Source organism: Podarcis gaigeae (assembly GCF_964106915.1).
Source record: "Podarcis gaigeae genome assembly, chromosome: 6".
Taxonomy (NCBI): Eukaryota; Metazoa; Chordata; class Lepidosauria; order Squamata; family Lacertidae; genus Podarcis; species Podarcis gaigeae.
In genome coordinates, this window is record NC_139682.1 from 19,157,983 (window position 1) to 19,166,571 (window position 8,589).

Genomic DNA, 8,589 nt, shown 5'->3' on the forward strand with positions numbered 1-8,589 from the left:
AAACCATCCAATTTTTTCAGGTCAAAAACCAGGGTGTGTGTCTTCCAGGAAGTGCTCCCAGCATAGCTGTCAAGCGTCCCTTATTTGAAGGGACAGTTCCTTATTCCAGCGCCATGTCCCGCTGCTGTCCCTTATTGATGGATGTCCCTTAAATGATGTCCCTTAAATTTCAAAGGAAGCAGCTCTTCTCCCTCCCTCCCTGTCGGCCAGGGAGGAGGGAAGCTCCAACTGTGTTGCTTGGCTGTGTTGCTCACCCAATAAGGAGTCTAAGAACGACTGGGGGGTGGAGCTTGCATGCCTTGTGTGTGGCTAGTTAATGCAAGCTGAGGGGTTTTTTGAATGCTGGATGCCATTTTGTTGCATGTGCTGCTGCAAACTTTGCAGTGCAAAGCCAGGCCGGGGAGCCATCTTAAGTTGAGGCTGCATAAGCCTTGTGGTGCATGTGATTCAGATTCTATTCAGTTGAACCTCTGGTTACAAAGTTGGTTGGACAGTGTTCTCGAAGCTACCCAGCATCAGTTTGACCAGACTGCAGGAGGACAGGAAGACTGGAGTGCCTGGAACAGGTGAGGCTGGTGGTCCCTTATTTTGGCTGCTGGTCCCTTATTTTCAAGGCTGCTGGTCCCTTATTTTCAAATCTGTAAGTTGACAGCTATGGCTCCCAGGCGAGTCACGTGACCTGTGCTGCAATCTTGCAGTGAAAAATGCATTTTGTTCAGGGGGCGGTCCTGCACGTTGGCCAAAAACACATGTTTTTGGATGCTGCATGAGATCACAGCCCTGGAAAAGTGTTGGGGGGGGGGCAGGACCAGAGTGCAGCACAAGATGACAGCACTCAAAATGGCCGCCGTAATCTCACAGGCCTTCCCATTTTTTCCGGGACACTTGGCAGGTATGGAACAAGTTACATAAAAGGCGAAAGTACACATATATAATAAAATGGTAGCCAAATCACCCTCACAGTGGGTTTCTGGATAGCACCTAGCAACAGAGATCTGTTGGCTGTGGCACCACCAAGAAAGAATTGCCCACAGAGAGACCACTATATGAAAGAAGGTGCTCCTGCAAGGAGCAAGACCCTGATTTATACAGATCCTTATAAGGGCTTATCCACACTCAGCTTTTTAGCCCCACTCTTTCCAAGCACACGGCTGCACATTAAAGTTCTGTGTCTGAGAAGTTTGGGGAGAGGGGTTGCCCCTGAGCTTTCTCTGCGAAAACCCATTTTTTAGAGCTCAGTCAGAGCAAATGTTAATTTGGGTTAATTTGACATTTGCTCTGATTGAGCACCAGAGAGCAGTTTTTTTGTGGGGGAAGCTCTGGTGGGGGAAAGGGGACTCAGACACAGAGATTTAAAGTGCAGACCTGGAGTAAGGCAAGTGTGAAAACGCCCTTCAGTCAACCTTGGATTTGACTCAACAGCAAATCAGCAGCCAGCGCCGTTTAATAGTTTGCTGGCTTCCCTCTAAAATACCAGGCACCACATATATGAATGAGAGCCCTATCAATGGCTATTCTTGTGTTAGATAAGCAAAATGTCCTTCAGCTCTACCTGGCTGGCTTCTGTGAATGGAAAAAAGGATCTTCAGTCTGATCCCAGAAGACCCTTTTGATGTTTTTATGTCACTATTGAATGAAGCATGGCTTCAATAGTTAGTGCAGTAAAAAAAAAAAAAGTAATGGACAGGGTGGTGGTTGAGAAAGAGGAGGAGGTTTGAGGGAGCAGGGAAGTTGTCGCCGTGCAAATGCAACAACAAGGGTGCCATATTGGCTCCACCCCTCCTGCCGCTTTGCCCCTCCCATTCTCCCTTCCAGTAAGCAGCAGTAGTTCAGCCATTGAGAGGTCAAGTAAGTGCCTACATCATCTGCTCCTGGTAAAAAACGCCAACTGCTTAGTCAAACATACACAAAATCGAGGAAGGAATCCAGAGGAAGTACATCAGGCAAAATGTGCATAGCTTTCCAAAAAAGTGTCACTTCGAAAAATTCCAGAAAGGTTCCACTTCTTTGTTCCTTCACAGGGAGACCACCTAACACTTTAAGGATTGTTGGAAATGTCTCCCACTTCCAGTCAGACACACACACTTGCCGTGAAATCCGAAAGCCACTCCCGTTGACCCCGTATTGCGCAGTGACGAGCCCGCACCACATTTTTAAAAAACGCTCCTTGTGTTTTGCAATCGTGGCCATTGCTCAGCTTCCGTGGAGTGTACTAACCATCTCATATCTGCAAAACCACAAAAGACATTTTTAAATTTATTTGTTTTTTTGGTCCTGGAAGATGGGGGCTGATTTCACCCGAAAAGAAAGCAGCTCCTCCCAATGAATAAATCAATAAATCCAATAACTAAATAATATAGGGATGTGGGTGGTGCTGTGGGTTAAACTACAGAGCCTAGGACTTGCTGATCAGAAGGTTGGCAGTTCGAATCCTTGTGATGGGGTGAGCTCCCGTTGCTCGGTCCCTGCTCCTGCCAACCTAGCAGTTCGAAAGCACCTCAAAAGTGCAAGCAGATAGATAGGTACCGCTCCGGTGGGAAGGTAAACAGTGTTTCCGTGCACTGCTCTGGTTCACCAGAAGTGGCTTAGTCATGGTGGCCACGTGACCCGAAAGCTGTACGCTGGCTCCCGCGGTGAGATGAGCACCGCAACCCCAGAGTCGGTCACGACTGAACCTAATGGTCGGGGTGCCTTTACCTTTAATCAAGCAGAAGGACTGTAGCTCGGTGGCACAGCTTATGCTTTGCATGAAGAAGATCCCAGGTTCAGGAAGAGGTGGGAGAGACCCTTATCTGAAGCCCCAGAGAGCCAGTATGAGTCTGTGCTGATCTAGATAGACCAGTGGTCTGATTTGCTACAAGGCAGCTTCCTAGGTCCCCAACCTTGTTAGCTGTATGTTTTACAAAGAGGGTAGGCTAGTCGTGTATTTATTTATTTTTGCATTTACCTACAAAGCTCTAAGAAGTGCACTTGAATGGTGGCGATTCAAACGAAGAGGTGCTCTTCACCCTGATAGTTGCTATGAGACTTGATTTCAGAGACTCTGCCCAGCACATCTGGGCTCATAGTGCAAGGCACAGGGCAAACAGAGAGTAAATGGCCAACCTTTTCCCCAGTACGCTCATCTCTTTTCTAAGTATTCAACTTCTTATCTGTTGACAGAAATAGTTAATGATTATAGACCAGGTCAGTCTGACCCACACAATCTTCCCAGAGCATTTGGGAGTACGCCATGTTTCACGGAGCCACAGGAATGCAAAATGTATTCAGAAAAGCGTTTTAAGGTAATGCAAGTGGCTGGGTGAGGCAGGAGAACCCTTATGAGGCAGGGGAAATGGCTATAGCCCTTCAGACTGCAGGTGAGACCTCATACCCCACCAGGATGGATCTGCAGGACAGGGGCAATTGCAAGAAGACCCTCAGCTTGGCTGGAATGTAGGGCCATAATGAGGCTCCTTCTCTCCCAGAATGGTCTTACTCAGAGGGCATTCCACCTGGTCACTGTAATATTCACAACTGGGCTCTGGAACCACATTTTGCAGTGTGGGTTGTTCCTCACTGCTAGCTGTGCATTTTTCCAGAAAGCTTGCCATACCCTCCAACATTCCTCAGGTGAAAACAGGGACATTTCTCACTTGTGTCCAGCTGACCCTATTTTCTTTCCATTGTCCCCCACCCACCGCAGAGCATTTCCTATCAGAAAACGTGCCGCCACCACTTCACCAACGGGACACAGCACAACACCCCTTCCACCATGCTGAGAAAACCCCTTAATCCTGATTCTATTGTATTTTATTCTTTGGTAGATTGACAAAAAAGAAAAAACATGCAGCAATAAATACATTTTTGAAAGGGGCGAGATGAGATGCAGACGCACAAATATGTACTCTTTGCGATCCTCTCCTCTTTCCCTTTCTTCGTGACCAGGGTGGGCCTGCCCTCTGCCTGCCCCTCAGAAATGGCATGTCACGCCGGGCTGGGCCTCAGCACCAGCAACCTCTCTTCCTCCTTGCCTGCTCTCCAGCAGCTGCTACAAGCTGCTCAAGGGAGGAGGCCAACAGCAGTGGCCCTGGAGAGGCCATGGAGAGGCAACAGGATGCTCCTTTGCAACCGCCATCATTGGTCGGGACATGTGCCAGCTCATCCTCCTCCCTGAGCTGGGCAGTGGCAGCACTAGCAGGGGAAATGGGGCCATTCTGGGATTGAAGCCAGGATAACTTTCATAATTCTAGGACTGCACCTGGAAAATCGGGACACTTGGAGGCTATAAGCTCCACACCACCTCCCTCCCTCCTTCTAGCTTTCCATAGTGGGGGTTCCCATAAACCCCTCTGAAGTGTAGGTGGGTGAATCATGACTCAAAGTTTAAGGGCCAATGTTGTTGTTGTTTAGTTGTTTAGTCATGTCCGACTCTTCGTGACCCCATGGACCAGAGCACGCCAGGCACTTCTGTCTTCCACTGCCTCCCGCAGTTAGGTCAAACTCATGCTGGTAGCTTCGAGAACACTGTCCAACCATCTCGTCCTCTGTCGTCCCCTTCTCCTTGTGCCCTCCATCTTTCCCAACATCAGGGTCTTTTCCAGGGAGTCTTCTTTTCTCATGGGGTGGCCAAAGTATTGGAGCCTCAGCTTCAGGATATGTCCTTCCAGTGAGCACTCAGGGCCAGTGGCGTAGCATGGGGGTGCAGGGGGGGCCGGCCGCACCGGGCAAAACATCTGGGGGTTAGGGTTAGGGGGCACAAATCCACGGGTTGGGGGCACAAATCCACGGGTTAGGGGGCGCAAATTACTTGCCTTGCCCCGGGCGCTGACAACCCACGCTACGCCACTGCTCAGGGCTGATTTCCTTCAGAATGGATAGGTTTGATCTTCTTGCAGTCCATGGGACTCTCACAAGTCTCCTCCAGCACCATAATTCAAACACATCAATTTTTGGCGATCAGCCTTCTTTATGGTCCAGCTCTCACTTCCATACATCACTACTGCGAAAACCATAGCTTTAACTATATGTCCCCTTCATGGATCACTGCCTTGCTGTGGCGACCTGGAGCAGGAACCGGCAAGCCACTCCAGTACCCCTGCCAAGAAAACTCCATGGACAAAGACAACAGGCATATAAAAGTTATGATGCTGGAAGATGAGCCCCTCAGGCCGGAAGGCATCCAACATGCTACTGAGGAAGAGCGGAGGACAAGTACAAGTAGATGCAGAGCTGATGAAGCGGCTGGGCCAAAGCTGAAAGGTCGCTCAGTTGCGGATATGCCTGGAAGCGAAAGGAAAGTCCGATGCTGTAAAAAAAGGGCCAATGGCAGAGGCCCAAATCCTGAGATGTTCTGTGATTGCGTGTCATGTATCAAATTGGAATGCAGGGGCTCAGAATCCTTAGTCGAGACTGAAGCTCAGGCAAACACTGACCCCTGAATACACAACACCCCCCATGTGCCAAAGGAATGCATGGTTGCAGGGTCATGCCATCTAGACCTGCCACCAAGTGTACTAACCACATCTGCCACCACTGCCACATTCCCCTGATGTCCAGGTACTCCATGGATGTTGGAGCGGAATAGTACAGATGTACTCTGGTGCAGCTTTGAGGTCTCCTGATGAGGAAGAACCCTGACTGGGGCTAGGAAATGCGGCTATCCCCTGTCCTACACTGCAAATATAAAACCATCACAGCATTGAGTGGGCTCCTTCCTCATCATGTGCAGTTTTTGTTCATTACACAGTTTTTTACACAGGGGAGAATTGAAAGATTCTCCCACGATCTGACGATTGGCAGAGGTTGCGTGTGTTGGCATTTGCCCGTCAAACCTTTGCCTGCAGGCCTGCTGGAGTTCTGTAGCACGGATAGGGCCTGGATATGCATATAAACTCATGAACAATCAGAAGGATCTCTACCACCATTAAATTTATCATTCCGGTAAAGAGCAAACAAACAGTTTTTCTACAAAAACCTGTTTGAGCTTCCCCCTCCCTCATCCCCTCTCCTTAACTGAACCAACCACAATTATTTTTCTGGCGAATGTTGTCAAGACAAGATAGGACATGCTATTTCCTGCCAAGACCTGGTCTTCTTCAAAAAAAATTATTTTGTTTGTTAATAGTGTGGTTTAGATGGGGAAGATTAGGCCTGAGTGAGGCATCTCAGATAAAAGATGACAATGAAACGACCAAACCTCCGCCCAAAATTTCAATCAAATTTCCTCAGCTTCAAACGGGATTAAGTTCACTTTTCCTGATTGTTTGTTTATTGTACAATGAAGATTTCCCTCAGAGATATATGAGTATTTTATTAGTTAATGTTTGTGAAGTGCTTTCAAGAGGTGTGATAGCACTAAAAACCCTGTGGTTTGAAAGCATTATCCCTTTAGTGCCGTAACAGAGTTGTGGTTCGAGTCTATTTTATAAACGAAAGAAATATGCCTGCCAGTATATCTGTTAACAACACTGAAATGAATAATCCACTTACATCTTATATTTGGGTAATAAGAGTCAGTTTTTGAACTTCACACGTTATTCACAGCACCACCCAGTCCCTGTAGAGCTTTAGACCTAAAAGCAGATTAAATTTGGTGAGAAAATCTCCTACAGCAGAATGATCACCTACAGCAGAAAATTTCCCACAGCAGACTGATCTCCCACCTTGAGACCAGCAAGCATAGCCTCTACCTGCACGAATCCTTAGTGAGCCTCTGTCAGTGTAAACAGTACTGGGAAAGGTGGTTGTTGCATTAAATTAGTCCCAACTGACTCTGCCTTCATAAATTGTAATAGCTCCCACACAAGAGCTATTTGGTGTGGGCTGTGGCTGGCTAGAGATTGCATTTACTGGCAATGGTGCAACTGCAAATCCTGAAGTGAAGATGCTCACTAGGACAGCATGCATAGCCACACCCCTCAGGCAAGTCATGATGCCCCCAGGCTTGATGCCCCCAGAGTAGAGTCTGGAGGTCGGGGACTCTCCTTTCTTGGAGGTCTTTAAGCAGAGGTTGGATGGCCATCTGTCGTGGATGCTTTAGCTGAGATTCCTGCACTGCAGGGGGTTGGACGATGACCCCCGGGGTCCCTTCCAGCTTTCAGATTCTATGATTCTATTCAATTTGGGTTCCTGATTGTGGGGAGCATTGCGAGTCCGTTCAGGTGAATGTGCGCACAAGTTAACCAGTTTCTGGAAACTGGGGGTTGGGAGAAAGCTTTTGTGCTTGGGTCCTTCACAGAGGAGAAGGCTATCAACAGCTACCAGAATTTCCTTTTTTTATATACGTATATACATTTTAATTGATTTTTTAACATATCAGTTCCAACAGTCATACAACATAACTTCTCATCTTATACAATAGTTTAGACTTCCATCAACACCTCTGATAATTTTCCGTTCTTTATCACTTATTCTGCATTTCTTAATTTCTATATTACATTTAATTGTCATTAACTAATAATTCTTTCATAGTCTTTCTTGTAATGTTTCCAATAATCCACCTTACAAAACTTCTTGCAGTCCTACTAGCGTAATCTGTTCATCACAATTACTTTTCAAATAGTTCATATATTTACTCCAGTCTTCTAAGAATCTCTGATCCTGCATGTTTCGAATCCTTCCTGTTAATTTATCTAGTCCATCAACTTCATCCTCCATTCTCCTCCATTCTCCATCCTCCATTGATAGTCCATCAACTTCATCCTCCATTCTTCTTTCGTCGGTAGTTCTTTTTGTTTCCATTTTTGTCCCAATAATATTCTTGCTGGTTTGGCCAGAATTTCCATAAAGGGGCTAGAATATGACACAATGACTATGTCCTACCTCCACAGTCAAAGGGAGCACGTATGATTGCTGGGAACTGCATGTGGGCAGAGTGCTGTTGTGTTCACATCCAGCTTCCAGGCTTCTCACAGGCATCTGATTGGCCACTGTGAGAACAGGATGCTAGACTAGATGGGACATTGGCCTGATCCAGTGGACTCGCCTTATGTTCATAAACCCCTTTTAGATCTTGCTGCTCAATGTTCCAGGGAGGGAGGAGCACACTCAGTGCTTACAATTTTGCAATGCCTGCATGGGGCTATAGTAGCAGGTTCCCCAGTCATGTCATATGAAGCTGCCTAAGGCACATCAAGCATACTATTTCACATCCATCAAGGGGCAAGGACATTCAGACATCAAAATTAGCTCAAATTGGTTCTACTTTTAGCTAGAGGAGTACTAACTTGGAGCGAGGTTGATGTTGCAATGGGAGAAACTGGCCATCTCTTCCGGAGTAATTGGGTCTGCTGTTGTTCTTCATTTTGTGGCTTTTCCTTTCAGCAGAAAAGCAAATGGGGAAACGGTGAGATTAAGAAGAGGTTTGAGGCAATGCGTTTGGCCTGAACTCATCCAGAAAACTTGCTTTGTGTTTGCTTGTTGTTTCCCCTCGCCTGAAACAGTTTGCATGCCAGACATTCCCAGCGTCAATTTTTGCGCCAGGTTTATATTTAGTACTACAAGCGATGGCTTATTTTAGCAATATGAATGATGCTAGCTGCTATTCATTCCACAAGTCAGCACAAGGGGATGGTGTGTTTTTGGCTTGGGATTCAGTTAAAATTCCTG

The 8,589-nt window shown here is 46.9% G+C and overlaps 1 long non-coding RNA gene across 2 annotated transcripts; it reads right to left on the reverse strand.

The window, feature by feature from the left end:
* Positions 1-811: 811 nt before the first annotated feature.
* On the reverse strand, positions 812-6,684 carry LOC310847888. Of its 2 annotated transcripts, XR_014566064.1 has the most exons (4): positions 6,645-6,684; positions 6,472-6,554; positions 2,948-3,152; positions 812-2,227 (listed from the first exon to the last, which is right to left on the reverse strand). It is a non-coding gene; the product is annotated as an uncharacterized lncRNA (long non-coding RNA). The 2 variants fall into 2 exon arrangements; XR_014566065.1 differs by having other exon boundaries at positions 6,472-6,679.
* Positions 6,685-8,589: the final 1,905 nt, after the last annotated feature.